Raw genomic sequence first — 19,330 nt, forward strand, 5'->3', positions numbered from 1 at the left:
GTCAAGGTACACCTCAGAGTTCTAAAACTCTAAAACACACCTTGCAGGTACAGTTCTCTCGAAGCACGTTTTCTTCTGGATCCTAGGTGAGACCTGATCACATTTATTTCATGTTTATTTGGGCTCTGAGCTCCATATGAGCATTGATGTTAGATGACATTGAATGACACAAACAAACAAATACAATGGAGCCTCCATTTAGGAAATGTTGAGTCTGGGGACTAGAGAGATGGCTCAGGGGTCTGGATGGGGGTTGAGTTCCAGGTGACTCACAGTTGCTTGTAACTCTAGCTCCAGGGGTATGTGATGCCCTCCTCTGGCCTCCAAGGCACCAGCACACACACACACACACACACACACACACACACACAGGGCACAGACACATAAGCCCATACATCTACATAAAAATAAAGCAATGGATTTTTTAAGTGACTTTGTCTGAAATAGTGTGTATCAAAACCAAGTGAAGTCATGAACATGCCCATTTCCCATCCAATCAGACCTCGAGTGAGAGCCTGAGTATTGTTCTTTATTAGATCACACACCTGCCAATGAAGACCTGAGCCGGTATCATGTTCCAGGGAAGGGAAATAAAATCAAGCAGCACTCAGTTTGGAGACTATTCTATTCATCCAATGACACTGCTGTAGCTAAGACTCTTATCTTTTAGAGGGAAATCCTTGGAGACTTGGTTTCCCCTTGGTGTTAGTTGGCTGAGTTCTGCCGAGCTTTTGAACTCTTGGATCTGCTCGTGCATCTTATCTGGGAACTTGAGTGAGGTTTCTGGGTTTTTGCAAAGGCTCTGTGAGAAGGGAGCTCCATTTGGCTCAAACGCACACCCTCTCTCTTCCTTTGATTCTGTTACCGTGAAACGACGCCGACCAAAAGCAGATTGCAGGGTGGGGGAGGTTTATTTTAGCTTATGGGTTAGCTAACAGGAAAGCAAAGCAAGAACCAAAGGTGGGAACTGAACCCATGCAGCAGGTAATCAGCAGAGCTGGAGCGCTCACATCATCATTAGGACAATTCGGCAATTCTCATGAGCAGAGGGAGTGTTGGGTCTATGTAGAGTTGTGTGTCTCTCAGATATAAGGTCCTGGCCATGAATTAAACTACTTGAGGCTTGGTGTATGCATGCGTCCCCAAAGAACTTGCCTTTCCCAGTACATAGTTGACAATGGAATGAGTCATCTTTGTTTCTTTCCAGTTGATTAATACTTTGATGGAATAGGGACAGTCTGTCCATATTTTTCTTATGCCTCTTAAATTGCTTATTTTGTCTCATGCTTTTTCAGTATTATGAGCAGATGTAGTTTAGAATATAAGACATTAGACATCCGTGGCTCACTCGGTTAACATTCCAATACGGTCCTGCAGCAGTGGCTTGGGGTGCATACTGAGATGCTGTTCTGTGAAAACCCTTTCGGCCACATGAAGAGGCAGACGTGTTTGTGATAGCAGCTTTCGCTCTGGTCCTTGGGTGGCATTGAAAATTTGCACCACTGCTCAGTTCTAGACTAGAGTCACTCAGTCTTCGTTTTTCTTTCTTCCACTGTGCCTGCCAGTCACCCAGAGTCTGGACTGTTGTTTTATAAAACAGATTGCTGGGGCTGGAGAGATGGCTCAGCGGTTAAGAGCACTGACTGCTCTTCCAGAGGTCCTGAGTTCAATCCCCAGCAACCACATGGTGGCTCACGACCACCTCTTCTGGGTATGTCTGAAGACAGCTGCAGTGTACTCACATACATTAAATAAATAAATAAATAAATAAATAAATAAATAAATAAATAAATCTTATTGATTGGCAAACTCAAACCAAGTAATTTAGGTCCCTGAACCGTTCTGAACCGGGGGCTCTAGGTGCTTTTCTTTCTGGCTCACACATGTGCTCAGGATAATTACAAGCCATTTCTTTCCCTTCTTAGGTTTGTTTACGGTACAGAGTTTTATGTTCCTATTCAGCTCAGTCTATTCTGTCCCATCCGGAGCAAATGTGACCATCGGTGACTTTGATTTTCTTGAGATTTGCCAAATGTCTCAGTGAAGCTGCCCTGGGATTTACAGTATAGAAATCTCTCCCCAGTGGGACTCGACTCTGAGAGCGGTGAGGGGAGGCAGCCCCCTCTGTCACGGTCACCAGTGCAAGTGTTATTGCAGACTAACTGAGATGCGTTCCCGGCCACCCACTCTTCTCCAGGGTTCAGTGTCAGTTCTGTTTCTGTAGTTGTGAGGAAACACCATGACCCAGAGCAACTTGGGAAAGAAATGGTTCATCTCGGCTTACAGGTCCTGATAACAATCTATCAATGAGGGAAGTCAGGGCAGGATCTTGGAGGCAGGAGCTGATGCAGAGACCATGGAGAAGAGCCGCCTACTGGCCTGCTCTTCTCAGCTTGCCCAGTTTTACTTTCTTACACCACCCACTTGCCCAGGAGTGGCTCCACTCACATGTGGGCCCTCTGACATCAATCACTAATCAAGAGAATGCCCCCACAGACCTGCCTACATGCTGATAAGCTGGAGGCATTTTCTTAACTGAGGTCCCCTCATCCCAGATGACTCCGGCTTGTATGACATTGACAAGAAAACTGACCAGGACAAGTGTGGCCCTTGGTCTGTGGAATGAAGAGGCCAGCACAGAAGAGTCACATTGGCCAATAGTAGAACCTAAACAGACCATGCTAAGTCTCTACCTCTGCTCACTGACTAATCTCACCCCCAGCTCCTTCAGCCAAACCTGGCACATGTAATGGGTTTTGTTTGGTCCTTTAAAAAATAGAGATTATAGTGTCTCCTTCATAGGTTTGTTGTAAGGAGCAAATGAGAGTCTGTGGGCAGTGCCCTGGGTGAGTGAGCCATTTAGGTGAAGTGAAAATCCTAGGCCAGCAAAGACCAAGGCCTGAGTGAGAGTCGTGAGAGTCGTGCCCATCTCCCGGTGCCTCCCCCCCACCTAGACAGAGTTTCTCTGTGTAGCCCTGGCTGTCCTGGAACTCACTTTGTAGACCAGTCTGGCCTCAAACTCAGAAATCCACCTGCCAAGTGCTGGAATTAAAGGCGTGTGCCACCACCACCTGGCTCCGGGTGCCATTCTTGACAGTCAGGAACGTGAATCTACATAGACCATGCCACTTGTCCGCTGAGTTCATCTCTATCACCGCACACAAGTTTTTATTATAATGTCTCAATGAGACCAGTGGGGAAGACAAGTCAGACTCAGAAAGATGTTTAGAGGTGCTCTCGCGTGTGTCGGTGACATCTTGATGACTCTGGCAATTACCCCAGGAAGACTCTCTAATCAGCCAGGCTATGCTGACTTATCTGCACCGGGCCATGTATTCTGTTTCTGCATTTCTAATGTGACTACCTGGAAACCCAAATCATTAAGAGGAAAGGCATCATGTTTTGTATCTTGATAGGGAACGAAAGAAAAGCCAGCAATACTTCCCTTCAGGAAACGGTCCAACGCGGCTTCAAGCAGGAAACAACGTCTCCTCGCTCATTTTACATTTCAGCCTCAGATCAGAATGGCCCCGCTGTGGCTCCATAATTAGAAATATAATATTCGCATCCAGAAGCTAGGAAAAAACGTCAGGCTCATTTTCTGCCCTCTCCCCCACATGAACTACATTTATTTGGTTTGTTATCTTCTTGCTTGATGTAGAAAATTTATTAAATATGTATGTTAGAAAAAGAAACGGAAAGACTCACAGAACTCAGCGCTTGGGTCTTTTAGCCTAGTTGTTATGTTTGGGGACAGAAAACACAGAAGGAATATCTTGTGGTATAATAGCATTCTAGTCCACAAGAGTTTGTTATTAAGTATCTCTCCCGTGAGTGCCCGGGAGGATGGCAATGGGATTCCCTGGGCACCGAGGATGTGCCCCAGGGCACCATAAACTCTTAGCTCGAAAAGCTGAAGCTGCATGTTAGGTTAACCATAGCTTTGCGCATCTGAAGGAACTTAAAACTGTCGCCTGAAAAACACCTATTGTTTACAAAAACTGACTTGTAAAGCCCACAGCTTAGTCATTTCACTTTTAAATAACCTGTTTGACTTGTTGTTGTTTGACTGACTGATTATTTAAGATTTCTCTTTATTTTGGGGGGAGGGAGTTCAGGACACTCGCGGAGGCTATCAGGCATCCAGGAGGAGGAATTACAGGTGATTGTAAATCTCCTGACATGGGTGGGTTCCGGGTTCCGTGGGTCCTCCAGAAGAGCAGCATGCACTCTTCACCACCGGGCCATTTTGACAGCCCCTTTTCTTTTTTTTAAAAGATGTATTTATTCATTTTATTTATATAAGTAACACTGTAGTGTCTTCAGACACACCAGAAGAGGGCATTGGATCCCATTACAGATGGCTCTGAGCCACCATGTGGTTGCTGGGAATTGAAATGAAGACCTCTTGAAGAGCAGGCAGTGCTGTTAACCACTGAGCCATCTCTCCAGCCCCCGTCAGCCCCTTTTCCAAACAATCTATATTGGTTATGTTCCTACAAACAGACCGTGGGTTTGTCATACTATCCCAATATTGTGGACAACTGCCTTCAAAGATAACCTGCATGCTGATTGGTAGTTCTAGGAGAACGTGAGCTCCTCAAGGACTTCACTCTTCAACTATGCTCTGACCACAGGCCCACTCACTTCTCTGCTAATACAAGCTTCTCACCCTGTGGGTCACAACCCCACAAGGGGACAGGGGGCAGTGTCACAGAAATGAATGTGCATGTTGCAAAAGATTGTCCAACAGTAAAAGATATCTGAATATACAATGGCCAAAATTTAATTCCAAACCAAATGCAGAGTGAGTCTGGTATTTTGAACAGAGCTGGCTGGTGTTGCTTCTGGTGACTTCATCACAGCCTTGGTTCAGAACACGGGGCACTGGCTGTGGCATCATGACATGCAGTGCCCAGAGACAATGCCTGAAACACCCCAGCTTGGATTTGAGGCTGCCGTGTGTTATTAATCACCTGTTTCTACTGCATGGGCAAAGATCTCTGCCCTTATAGGAACAGTGGTTTCATTACTGAAGGCAGAGACTTTTAAATCTATATATATATATAGAGAGAGAGATTTTGTTTTGTCAATCAGCCTGTAAATATCAGATTGATATGACTTTGATATAATTATATTATGTTAGACGTACAAGCAAATCCAGCTCGTTAGTGTGCAAATACGCTTTCACTATTTAAAAAGTGATAAAGTTCTTTGTGTACCAAAGGATTGTTTTAAAATTAATTTCCTCGTGATTTACTCTCAGCCACCGGCTGTAAAATGCAGGAGGCTGTCTTTCTTCACCTGCTGCCACCATGTCTGGTGTCTTTGCCGGAGTGTACTTTTAACTGATGCTGAGAGTCTGGGTTTGTGCTTCAATTCATCTATTTTCTCTTTACAAAGTATTTTTTTCAGTGGGGACAATAAGCTAGCACACCGAGTCCAGTGTAAACAGGCAATCTGACGGCAATAACCAGAACAAGGGCGGACTTTGAAAAGCCAAGTTTCAATGAGTAGCTTGCAGTGCCATTAATCAGGAAGCCATTGTTCCTAGAAAGATGGGTGAAGTGTAGCCCACAATGCTGTGGTTCCTCTTCTGGCTGCCAGAGGCCCCAGCTGCTCAGGGGCCGATACTCTTCAAGTCTAGTAAATGTCTCTGAATTACTCGCCACTTCCCGAATTAAAAAAGTTGTGTGCTCCAAAGTTCAAATTTCATCCTTTTTAAAATTTTATTATGTCTGTCTGTCTATCTATCCACCCACCCACCCATCCATCCATCTAATGTATATGAGTGTTTTGCCTGCAGGCATGTCTGCACACCACATGTGTGCAGTGCCCGTAAAGGCCAGAAGAGGGCGCAGATCCTTAGGACTGGAGTTAGAGCCGTTTGTGAGCCACCATATGGGTACTGAACAGAAAGAACCCAGGTCCCTTGGGAAAGCTACCAGTGCTCCTAACCACTGAGCCACCTCTCCAGCCCCAAATTTCATTCATGAGAAACTACAGAGTTAACTCACTGAAAGATCAGAAAATTAGTTCTGTAAGTCAAGGGTAGTTAAAACAATGAAGTAGACTGGAGTAGAAAAAGTGTTCACTGAGTCAGTGAGATAGTTTGCAAAAACAAATGTTCCTGTGTACAGAATGGCATAATGAAACCCATTACTTTGCATGACAACATAAAAAATTAATTTAAAAGTATCATTTTATGCACATAGATGATGCCTGTGTGGGTTCTAATAACTGGAGTTGTTCTTCACTGTGAATCTTGTTCAAAAAAAAAAAAATGCATGAGGCTGTCAATTTGATTCCCAGAAGTCACTTGAAGTAGGCATGGTGGCTTGTGCTGTAGCCCAGGTGCTGGAGAGGCAGAAACAGAAAGATTCCTGGAGCTTAGTGGCCAGCCAGCCTAGGTTATTCCACAAATATATACATACCATGCTCACTTGTGTTCTCTCTCCCCCCTCCTTCAGCCTCCCTCCCATTAACATGCATACATGTCTACATGCACACACAGAAAATAGAAATCTTGCCACGGTTGCTTTGTTATTTTTTGAAGTCTGGTAATAATGATACTAATATTTCTCCAACTACATTTTAGATATAAGTGACGCATGTCACAACATTCATTTCTCACTGCAGCTTTAATGGAGTCATGGGAGGGCCAGTATAACAGAGGTATAGCTGATGACACAAGCCTCCAGCGGCAGGTATAACTCTCAGGACTGATGTATGCTATGTGCCTGTCAGTCATATACCCACAGTTAATAAGTCTGACAGTTGGAGACAGAACAAGAGGCTCCTGCTTTAGTTGGCAGGTGTCCTCTTTGCTCTTCTCCTCAGTATTTAATACGGTGCTTTGGAAGGTTTCCGAACACACTGGATACCTGGTGCAAATGATCTGAAATCACCTTGCCTAAGAACATGAAATTCCTAGGCCATTTTGATTTCCCAATCATGTGCTATGCTGTGTGTTTATTAATAACGGTAATATTTAAATATGGGGGACACTCATTGAGGCCAACCGATGGGATTCAAGGAGCCCTTTCAGGGGAGTGGTGCAATCCTCTTTTTTCAATTACTTGATGAGCCCCATGCTGAGTGAGAACCACTCAAGGAACCGTGGAAATATGTTGGTTCCAAATGTCGGGCAGAATCTCAGTTGTGTCTCTGAATAAGTGGTCGGAGGGAACACTTGGCGTGTGTCTTAGTTAGGGCTTAACTGCTGTGAAGAGACACCATGGCCGTGGCAACTCTTACAAAGGAAAACATTTAATGGGACTGGCTCAGAGTTTCAGAGGTTTAGTCCATTGTCATCATGGTGGGAGCATGGCAGTGTCCAGGCAGACATGGTGCTGGAGAAGGAGCTGAGAGTTCTACAGCATGATCCACAGGCAGCAGAAGGAGACTGCGTGCCACTCTGGGTGTAGCTTGAACATAGAAGATCTCAAAGCCCATCCCAACATAGTGACATACTTCCTCCAACAAGGCCACACCTACTCCAACAAGGCCACATCTCCTAATAGTGACACTCCCTATGGGGTAAACACTCAAATATGCCATCCCTATTCAGACTTCCACAGGGTGAGAAGATAGAGTGAAAGATTTCCATTAGATGGGAGAATCTGCCATGAAGTGAGCTACAGCATCTGGGACTGCGTCATCCACTGAGGTGGACTGGCAGGAAACTAGACCAGGAAGCTGAAGTCTAGCTCCTTCTTGTTCAGTGCCCACCTGAACTGAGGCCATGTCCCAGCTATCAGTACCTACAGTGACATCATTTCTGTTCTGTGGAGAGGTGTAGGTCTTAGATTTCTGTGTTTGAGAGTATTTCCCAGTTTTCAGCCTTTTTTTTTTTTATTCTCTTCTGTTCTAGAGATGGAAACCAGGGACCTGAGCATGTCATGCAAGCCACCTACCACTGACCTACACTGCCAGCCTTTTGCATTTTCAGATGGTCTTACCACGTAGCCCAGGATAGCCTCAGACAGTTATCTTCCTGCTTCTGAATTCTTAATGCTAAGACTGCAGTTGTATACTCCCATGTCCAGCTGAGATTATTCTCTTTCTCCATAGAATGTGTCGAAGCAAGCAAGTGCAGGATGGACCACTATCCAAATGTCTAAAGTACCCTGTGAAGCAAACACTGTGAGCCATACAATGGGAACAGTAGAGAGATTCAAGAGAGAAACTTTAGGAATGACATTGAGCCAAAAGAGAAGTGAGCCCAGAGGGAAAGAGAAGTGAAACTCTTTGGAAATCCAAGGTAGGAGGTCACAAGATGTGAACTGGAAAGCATCTCCATACAGAACTGAAGTGAAGGATTGAAACAGTTGCATTATTGGGTGAAGGAGATACAGCAGGAGGCTGCGCTGCACCCTCTGGGGAAGCAGGAAACCAGTCCAGCCAGATCGTGTTGAAGGGAAACCAGAGCCATTTAATTATGCACAGAATTGACAGTTCCAGGTTGAACTGAAGAAACTAAGCTGATTGAATCAGCCCAGAACACTGTGTATAAAACAGGACAAGGAACTGAGCAACCGGCTTTCTCAAACGTAAGGCCTACCCAACTTCTTAAACTCTACCCTGTGTGGAATTTGCATATCCACAGGGTAGGAGGTGTGCAGAGTACAGAAGGTGTGAGCCTGGCTCATGGGGGTGTTGGTGTGTGTGTGTGTGTGTGTGTGTGTGTGACATGAAACATGGTACTAAAGGCTACTGGGCTGGAGAGAGAGTTCGCTGGCTACTAGAGGACTTGCTTGCTGCTACTGGACTTACAGAGAATGCAGAGTCAGTTCCCAGCACCCACATGGCAGCTGACAACTGTCTGTAACTCCAGGTCCGGGAAATCTGCACTATTCTTCAGACCACACTGGGCATTGCACACATAAAACGAATAAGTGCACGTATATCCATGCAGACACAAAATAAAAATAAAAAATAAATCAAGAATGCAAAAAAAAAAAAAATCGAAGAGGAGGGCCTTGCCAATTTGAACAAGAGAGGGTGAAAATGTCTGTTGAGATGAGGAACTTCTCAGAACAGGACAACTTTTCAATAACAGAAAAGTCTGGGAGGTGCAGCTGACCTCTGAACTCAGAGCTTGTAGCTCCTGCCTGGCTCTGCTCTTGGGGAGAGACTGGCCAGGTGACGTGCGTCTGTGTTCTTACCTGTGAGACAAAGGCACTGGAATCCACGAAGCCTATGAGCCTTGCTATAATTTTAAAAATCCCTGTAAGGACATAAAGAATAGAGGCACACACACACAAAAAAAATAAAATAAAAGTAAACCCACCTTGGCTCTAACGGTGGGTTCGAAGTGGAGTTGCCCATAGGAAATAAGGATCCATCTGTCTCCTATCATTTAGCGTCAGCTGCATCTAGTCACTTCTGACCTAGGTTTGCAAACAGCGAGCCTCCCTCCCCCCTTCCCCGGACCCTCCTTACAGAACTCTCATCTGTGTGACACACAAGAGGTACATCCAGGCATGCAGGTCATCGTGTGTAGATTCTTATACCGATTGTGCTCTCTTTAAGCGTGTCAGAGCAATCTCAATTTCATGAGGCACTGGGAGCCTCTGGGACCGTCACTTTTTAAAAGAACCTATTCACCCAACATTTAAATACTGTGCAGTAAGTAGGTCATATTCCATAGTATTGGTTGTATTTATTTAATTTTGCTTTTGACAGTCTGTAGTCCAGGGTGGCTAGGAATAGCCCAGACTAGCCTCAAACTCATAGCCATCCCCCTGCCTCAGCCTCCCAAGCTGGGATAATAGGAGCAAGCCATAAAGCCCAGACTTGGCTATATTCATACACTGTCAAAGGTAAAGCCCGATCAAATGCTCTTATTCTTACTGAGTAACTACATGGCAGCTGAGCCGGAAAGTGAAGTGAGGGAGGGGTCACTTCCACCTCTTAACTGTGGGACTATCTGCGCTGCCTCTGTGTCTCCATGGTTCTAGGGCAGAGCTAAGGAATCAGAAACCTGGAACTGCTCTTATATGGCCTCCAGAAGAATGGTGACTTATTTAAGAGCACTATTGAGCGTTCCGTAGAAATTCCTTCAGTGAGATTGAGGTTCTGTGGCCAGAAGGGCAAATCTAAGAGAGTGGGTAGGAGTCAGGTGACAGGGCCGAGCAGCCTCCCAGGAAAGTCCAGGTGAGTCTTAGACAACAATCTTGGTCAGGTTACATTTGAATTGCTGATGAGCTACTCTGAATAGAGAACTCAGAGACCAAGGAGGCAGATTCCACCGGATGAAGAGACAGGACCGGTGGGCACCTTGGGCGGGCTGGAGAACTTAACTAGAGCTGATCACGAAGAAGGCAGATTGTCAGCCAATAGTGGGATCCAGTATTTTTCAAACAGTAACACCAGCAGGAAAAGTAGTCTTGAAGGCTATGTCTGCATCAACCTTGCAAGCGAAGTCAGAGGGTCCAGGATATCTTTTGGTGCTCACAGCAATCCTGCAACCTGGAGTTACCCAAGAAATTTTTGAAGCGCATGCTCCGTCTGCATTCCAGGTAGGAGAGTCTGTTGATGCTCTGTCCTGGTAACCCACCGGAGGGCAGTTGGGCTGCTTTGGGTTCTGAGATATGAGCCCTCGGGTGGCATTACTATGTAAAAAGCTTGCCTATAGCATGCAGCTAGGGATGTCTGGGAAACCCCAGGTTAGGCCTTGCCTTTTAGAACAGTTCCAGGGTAGATACCTTAATATCTTGAAAACCCTCACCCCTTGTTTAGTGGGAATGAAAGTAAAACTGTTTGCCAAGAGCCAAATGCTAACAAATAGAGAGCGGGGGAAGCTCTCCCTTGACAATTCAGTAAAATACAAGGAAGAAAATGGCAGAAAATGGCAGTGAGCACAGAAAATATCTCAGGTCTTGGTTATGGAAGTGGGGCGAGGATGTTACCAGAAATGACCGTGGGAGCCAAAAGGGGTCTTTGTTTTGTTTGTTTGTTTGTTTGTTTGTTTTAAAATGACAATTAGTTTGAGATACTGACATTCCTAATTGATGCTTCAGAGAGTTGTACAATATTGTCTGCACTCTATCCTTTTTATTTAATTATGAGCCATCCTCTGACTGATGTCAGGGCATCAAAGAATTTGCAACATCAGTTCTCTCCAGTTGCATACCATAAGCATGAAATAGGTGATAGATAGACAGATGATAGATAGAGGAGAGTCACTGCATTATTTTATAGAATAAAGAAAAGCTTGAGGCATCTAAATCACCTGGGAGATTCTTAACTCCTGAGTAGCTCTCATTGATAAGACTAAAGATGCATTAAAAGAGGCCAGGCAATAGTGGTGCACACCTTTAACCCCAGCACTCGGGAGGCAGAAGTAGGTGGATCTCTGAGTTCAAGGCCAGCCTGGTCTACAGAGTAAGTCCAGGACAGCTAAGGCTCTATTGCACATAGAAAGCCCGTCTCACAAAACAAAAACAAAACAAAAGAACACATTAAAAGGTCTTGGTGTGGGGCTGGAGAGATGGCTCAGGGATTAGAAGCACCGGCTGCTCTTCCAGAGGTCCTGAGTTCGATTCCCAGCAACTACATGGTGGCATCACACCATCTGTGATGGGATCGGATGCTCAGTGGCAGGATGCATGCTTAGTGTCCGTAAGTCCCCAGGCTGATGTCCCTAGGCTGACTCTGTCCCAGTTGCTGCGTTTAAAATGGGACTCTAAGTCTTCCCCCCTCTTTGTCCACAAATACATTGTTGAGTGAGTTTAACATTTTTGTCTGTTAATCCTGTAATAGGAAATTCTGCATGCTAGCAAAATGAAGGCTCATTTGAATTTTTAACTCTGAGATAGACTCATTTTTTTATTTTCCCTTGCTAGTACGGACAAATCTACAGGGACCCTCTGTTTCCAGTCAGATGGAAAAAAAATCTATTTTAGGAAGCAGCCCTGACTATTTTTAAATAGTTTTCAGCCATTTCTGAATCAGAGGCATGAATCTCCGCTCTACTGCTTTGAGGAGTAAACAAAAATCCTAGCCGTAAGTGAAATGTCAACAAACTCTGCTCAAATTCCGGGTTTAAAATCCTCTGGTGTTTTACAGCATCTCAGACCACTTTTTGCAGGGCACTAGCCTTTTATCTTAAGTGATGGTAAACACTTTCTCTTGTATTTCAGATGTCTTAGAGAGGCCTCTAGAATCCCTGTGGTAATGCCTGTTGGTGTCTTTATCTGTGCTAAATACAGTGTCGATCTGGGGAAGATGCTGTTTGCAGAGAACCATGTCTCTAATCGTGGCCAAAATTGACAGCTGCGCATATTTACAAATATAGCCAGGTCTTTAGCTTAAGTGTGGTTTAATTGACTGCAGATTAAGTAACAAATGGAATTGAGATGCGGCAGAAACCTGAAGCTAAGTTAGATAATGAGAACTAGCCTTACCCTGCAGCTCCACCAGAGCAGGAGAGGAATCTGGGATCTCTGTGCGATATCGAGCCCTGAAACTTAATGCCCCCTCCCCATCCCGTGATGAGTCCTCACCGTGGGTGAGCATAGCTTTTGAGTATCTCTGTGCTAATAGGATTCTTTCTTACTTACTCCCTAAGAGCTAAATAGATCACAGGCCATGAGTAGTATGAATGTTTGCACAGAGCATATGTGCCTGTCTGTGAGTTTAATTTATGGATAGGTGTGTACCTATAGATGTGTGTGTGTGTGTGTGTGTGTGTGTGTGTGTGTGTGTGTGTTTAGATTTTTAAAACATAGAAAGTAAGTCTCAGTTGCTGAAAATTATTATCAAGTTGTTCATCTGTGCCTTATTGCAGGTATGTATGTATGTATGTATGTATGTATGTGTGTGTGTATTATTGAGGCAAGACCTTATGAAGCCCAGACTGACCTTCTGTGTAACTGAGAATGATCTAGAGTTGCCAATCTCCCTGCCTCCAACTCCCAAATGTTGGGATTACAGGTATGTGCGGCCACACCCAGCCTGCTTGCTCTGTTTTTCAAGTGCATTCCTGTACAACACAAAAGTTACGTGTTTATAAATGGCATGGGGCATGTGTGAGGAAAGTGTCAGATGTGGTATGCTGGTGGGAGCTTGGAGAGGCATTGCCCAGTTGAATCAGAGTGTAAGCCTTGTAAGTCATCTTACATCTTCCTGGAGGTGTATTATAAGGCAAAAAAAAACCAACTCCACTATTTTCATTTCTGACAGTCTCACCATGTTACACAGTATAGACGGGGCTGGAATTCAAGATTCTCTTGCCTCGGTCTCCCAAGTGCTGGGGTTATAGGCCTGGGCCACAAGCCTGGATGTAAATTACTTATGACAGTAAATAAAAATGTATGTCCAAGCTGGGCATAGTGGTGCACACTTTTCATCCTAGCACTCAGGGGGCAGAGATAAGTGATCTCCAATCTGAGAACAGCCCTGTCTACATAGTGAGTTCCAAGACAATTAAGGCTCTGTACATAGTGAGAACTCAGTTCAGAGCAGCCAGGTTTCTTGTGTGTTAGTCGTACATGGCTGGTGGCCATTGCATTGCACTGTATAGCTCTCAAGCAAGCACTACTTGCAGCTCAGCAATCAAACTAACTAAAACTTTTAAAACATCACACTGGGCTGGCCCACCGGCTGCCAGTTAGTCCTCTATTCCCAGCCATTCATGTGTTAGTCTATGTGAGGGCCTTCACCCATCCAACATGTTACATCATGTTTGGCCAAGGACAGCAGAGAGCCCATTTCTCAAAAATAAAAATATATTTGGGAATGTTGTATGGTGCCATGTGCATTCAGTTCCTGCAGAGACCAGAGGAGGGCGCCAGATCCCCTGGGACTGTAGTTAGAGAGGGTTATAGGTCATCAGGTGGGTGCTGGGAACCAAATCCTGTCCTCTGCAAGAGCAGAAAATGCTTCTAACCACCAAGTCATTTCTCCAACCCCTAAATGTATTTTTAAACTTGTGAACTATGTTACACATCAACGTCCACCCAGTGGTTTCCCTTGCTGCCTCTGTGTGGCCACAGAACACACAGACTGTAGGGAGAGCTCTGAGACACAGCCGCTTACCACTCTGGCTTTCAGCTTCCCACCCCTTTTGATCATCCCCGCTCCCCTTAACCGATCACTCTCTGTCCCTGTTCCACGTGGACTCCAGGCTTCTTGAGGGCAGAATCTGTATTGTCGTCCACTGTATCACGTCATGCACTGAGAGAATAGAGACCTAACAAACCAAACAACTTAAAATCCAAGAAGGATGTGTTTGGTGAGGAAGTAGAAAAACTAGAATCCTGTGCACTGCTCTTAGGAATCTCAAATGCTATGGAAACCTGTCTGACAGTTCCTCAAAAAAAATTAAAAATAGAACTACCTCAAGAACCAGCTATTCTATTCCGGGTTCTATAATTGAAACGAGAGAAACCAGAAGCAGGCATGTGGAGAGATTGTTAAACGCCTACATTTTCGGTAGCACTGTTCACACCCAGAAGGTGGCAACAATACACACATTGCCCAAGAAAGATGGTCAGTACTACATGGTACACACCTGCCATGGAATCTAGATTCACATTAAAGGAAGTAGAATCTGTTGGTGTGTGTTACATCATGAGAATTTTTATTTTATATGATGTATATGGACAGGTGTATCTCTGTGCACGTGTGCTTGTGAGTTCGTGCTTCCACGAGGTCACCTGGAGCTACAAGTTGTGAGCCAATTGATATGGCTGTTGGAAAGCCAAACCCAGGTCCTCTGGAAGAGCAGTAATGTGCTCCTAACCTCTGAGCCACCTCTCCGCACTGTTTTACTGTTTTATGTAAGTGAAATAAGCCGTCGCAGAGAGCAAGTGCATATGACTCCACTCACTGGAAGTTCCCAGGGCAGTGGGATTCATAGAGATGGAAAGTCAGTCGGCAGCCACCCAGGGTGCGGATGATGAGGTCCTGGGGGCTTAGTTGTTGGGCAGAGTTTTGGGTTTGAAAGATAGGTTCTATGGTTAGAAGGTGATGCAATATGGCTGCAGTCATTATCACTGAACCTATACTTAGCACTGGATGCTCTTAAAGATGTAAGAAGAGCGAGTGGCCTTACCCAAGGTTACAGTCTTGTGATCTGTAGCTTTTGAACTGGTTCCAGGCTCTGGGTAGTATTATTTGAAACCATACCGCACTAAAAGAAAAGCAGAGTCCAGAATGCAGAACTATACCATTCCAGTTGAACTGCTGATCTGCCACCGTCCTGGGTTGTCTCTCTGAGGCTGACTGGACAGTAAGGCCAAGAAGGTGATGTGAAATAGGCTTGGTAAAAGTACAGGTACTAGATTAAGCCGGACTAGACTTACTGTGTCTTGGGAAAATAATGTGTTAGCTGTGATTTTAAAACACTCTGATAAGGGAGCAAACATGCAAGAACTTGTTCAGTTAAAATGACTGGATGTAGAAGTTTGTGCATCATTAAACAGCAGTTTCTTGCTGTCTTTCGTATGCACACAATTTAAATATGATATTTTTATTAATTAAGTTTTCATACATGCATATAATACATTTTGAACTGAATATAAAAGTTTGTGTTAATTGAACAGCAGTTTCTTATTGTCTTTCACATGCATACAATTTAAATATGGTATTTTATTAACTATTTGAAAGTTTCATACATGCATGTAATACATTTTGATCATAATCACACATACCTCCAAGAGTGCCTCCTTGATCCACCCCAGCCACTCCCAATCCCGTGTCGTCGCCTCCTCCTCCTTCTTCTTCTTCTTCTTCTTCTTCTTCTTCTTCTTCTTCTTCTTCTTCTTCTTCTTCTTCTTCTTCCTCTTCCTCTTCCTCTTCCTCTTCCTCTTCCTCTTCTTCCTCTTCTTTTTTCTTTTATAAACTACCAAGTCCAACTTGTGTCTGCCCATGCTGGGTGAGACCAGCAAAGGCCAACCCTTAAAGCAATCTGACTTCCTCCCAGAAGCCATTGACTATCAAAAGCTCCTAAACTGTCAATTGGGAGGCTTCCAAGCCCTTCTGTCTTAGGGTTTTACTGTTGTGATCAGACACCATGACCAAGGCAACTCTTATAAAAGACAACATTTAATTGGGGCTGGCTTTCAGGTTCAGAGGTCCAGTCCATTATCATCAAGGTGGGAGCAGGGCAGCATCCAGGCAGGCATGGTGCAGGATGAGCTGAGAGTTCTACATCTTCATCTGAAGGCCACTAGAAGACTGGCTTCCAGGCAGCTAGGATGAAGGTCTTAAAGCTCACGCCCACAGTGACATACTTCCTCCAACAAGGCCACTCCCTGGGCCAAGCATATACAAACCATCATACCCTCTATCCAGCAATGTTGACTAACTTGATTTTATGGACATGTATAGGCAACCACAGCTGCTGTGAGCTCATGAGCACAGTGGTCCTATGGTGTCCATGGATGCAGTGGTCCTGTGGTGTCCATAAGTCACTCTTTTACCAGGAGCTGATCTTCTCCAACACTGGGCTCTTAAAATCTTCCCACCCCTTCTTCTTCGATAGTCCCTGGGCCTTGGGGAGTGTGTGATGTAGAGGCCCCATTATGACTGAGAACTCCATAGTTTCTTATTCTCTGCTCTCTGATCTGTTGTGAGTTTCTGTATTAACTGCCTTTCACTGCACAAAGAAACGTCTCTGATGAGGCCAGAGATCTGCACTAATCCATAGATCTATAATATAACCTATAATCTATAATCTTTAGAGTGAGGTTGATACTGTATCCATTTAGCAAAATGATAGTAGTAGGTTTACTCCTGACCTATGAACTCCACAGCCATGAGTTCTTGTCCAAATTTAAGGTACCGGGTGGCCATGTGGTTCTTCTTGTGGAGTGGGCCTTAAATCCGTTCAGAAAGTGGCTTGTTAACATTAGTGCTACCGTTGATCACACGGACATATCTTGCCACACCAGTCATTATTGTAACTCTCAAGGTTACAGCTGTGTAGGAAAGTGGATGGCTCCTCTGCGGGCACTTTCTGGTACTATGAAAGCTAGTTACCAAGGGAGCAAGCTTCCCAGTCGGTACTAGCTTGATTTCTCCATGTCCTGTCGCCAAATGTTGTATGACAGTATTTCTGGTGGGCAGTTGTGTTAATGACCAAATTCAACCTGGAGAAGGAGGGGTTTGTGTCGTCTGATATTTCCACGTAATGACAATCCATCACGGAGGGAAGTCAGGGCAGGAACTCCAGCCAGGAACCTAGAGCCAGGAGCTAATGCAGGGAGGACAGAGGGGTTTGCTTACTGGGTTACTCCTAACAGATGGTTCAGCTGGTTTTGTTTTTGTTTTTTTTTTTTGTTTTAGACTTATTTATTTATTTTATGTATATAAGTACACTGTAGATGTCTTCAGACACAGCAGAAGAGGGCATCGGTTCTGTGAATGTCTGTTATTCAAAGTGACCAGATTTCGACAATCAGAGAAAGGGGTGTGGCTGTTTGTCTAATCCTCAGAGAACTGCTTTAGTGAGAAAGTGAAGCTCACAGTTTCTGTCACGTGCCATCGTGAGTTATAATTGTCCAGGAATGCGTTATCTTCCACCAGAATGCAAACACGCCTCTCTCCCAGCTCTGAATACATGGCCCAGTTTATCCACGCTCCAGTTTTAGAGATGGACACAGAGCGACGTTTGCAAGCTGCTGTGAACAGGTAGCTCTGTTCTCTGATAACTCTGACGTGTGGTGCACTCAAGTGATTCAAGACAGACTGCCAGTGTTGAGGTAGAAGATACAGCCGTAAAGATTTAGTAAGATAATACATGTGAAAAGCAAAACTTGCCCTTGCAGAGGACTCAAGTTAGGTTGATGCACATACAGCTCGTGCAGAGGAATCAAGTTGGGTTGACAGCACCCACCATGGGATTGCTCACAATCACCTGTTACGTCACCTAGGGGATATGTCGAGCTCTCTGGCCTTCGTGGATCATATGCACACTTTCATACTCAGACACCGCTTGCCCAGCCTAGTGTCCACCATGCTCAGTGCTCGCTTCTCTGTTCACGCATTCTGTTTCAGCAGCCAGACTTATCCAGTATTCTCCCATCTCTGAGATGGCAGGCTCCATCATTCCTCTTTTTGCTCACCCAACAGACATTTACTGAGCAAATCCCATATGTACTGTAGGGCATAGAGACCGATCATTAGAAGTGTTTCCTGGGGGTGGAGTGGTTCACTGTCCACTTACATAGTATGTTAGTTACTTTTCTGTCACAGTAACAAATATCTTGAGGTAGTCAACTTACAAAGAAAAAGTTCACTTTGATGCAAGTGTAGGGGTGTGATTGGCTGGCTTCCTAACTTCCTAAAGGTGTTGTTCTTTCCAGGCCCAGGAAGCCAGAGAGCAGTTAAGGACAGAAACAGGGTTCCATGTAACCAGTGACTGAAGACCTGTGACTGGTACCCACCTCTTAGAACTTCTGCCATTTCCAAATATCACCTCCCTGGATATCAGCTGTCTAATACATTGGTTTTGTGCTGACGTTTAAAATCCAAATTATAGCCGTGCAGTGGTAGCTCACACCTTTAATCCCAGCACTCGGGAGGTAGAGGCAGGCAGATCTCTAAGTTCGAGGCCAGCCTGGTTTACAGAGTGAGTTCCAGGACAGCCAGGAACTCTGGCTTTCCAGAAACCCTGTCTCAAAACAAACAAATAAACAAACAATCCAAATCATATAAAGGAGACAAAGATCTTTTAGTAAGCGATACATTAGCTGGTTGTAGGACTGAGACCCAGCTGTGCTGGTCTCCTCAGCCAAGTCATGTTGCTTTGAGGCAAGGACAGAAGAGCACTGTGGTAGTCTGGCTTGGCAGGAACATGGCTGACTGCTGAGGGAGATCAGGAGAGCTGCATCACCGCTTTGTGTGCGCTGATGACATGTCAAAGTGGCGTCCTCTTATAGCTAGAATAACAGTAATTAATAACTAACATCCTGGGTGCACACACCAATGCACAGCCTCCTGGGGAAAGACAGTGTTATCTTTGCAAGAAAGTGAGGCTCAGAAATATTAATTAAATGATTTCCCCGAGTCACGTAGTAGTTATCAGCCTCCACTCGAAGCACCTTCGTACCGTGTGTTATGAATTCATGTGCTTGGCTGTCTTGTTTCCACACACTGTCATGCATGTAAAGTCAGAGCCCGTGGTAGGATCCATTAAGTGAAGAATGCACATCACCCATGTGCATGAGGGGAATAAAGTCCACTGAACTAGAAGCTTCCAGAGTCTGATGAAATACTCCTACTTGCTTTGATAATTGTCCAGACCTATGCTTGAGAGAACACGGAGAGAAAGAAAGACTGCACTATCCCAAAGCCCTTCCAAAACATAGCTGATCTGTGT

General features: G+C 44.8%; 1 protein-coding gene across 3 annotated transcripts in view; it reads left to right on the plus strand.

The window, feature by feature from the left end:
- The window catches only part of Fry (FRY microtubule binding protein), a 379,136-nt gene that overhangs the window by 13,778 nt on the left and 346,028 nt on the right, over positions 1-19,330 (plus strand). Inside the window, exon 2 of one of the 3 annotated variants that reach the window (XM_030254574.1) lies at positions 8,074-8,552. The exons of the other annotated variants lie outside the window; for them this stretch is intronic. The gene's annotated coding sequence lies outside the window, so the exon portion shown is untranslated. The remainder of the gene's footprint in view (positions 1-8,073; positions 8,553-19,330) is intronic. 3 annotated transcript variants of the gene reach the window in all.

The sequence above is a fragment of the Mus musculus genome, chromosome 5 (assembly GCF_000001635.26).
Source record: "Mus musculus strain C57BL/6J chromosome 5, GRCm38.p6 C57BL/6J".
In the NCBI taxonomy this organism is placed as follows: domain Eukaryota; kingdom Metazoa; phylum Chordata; class Mammalia; order Rodentia; family Muridae; genus Mus; species Mus musculus.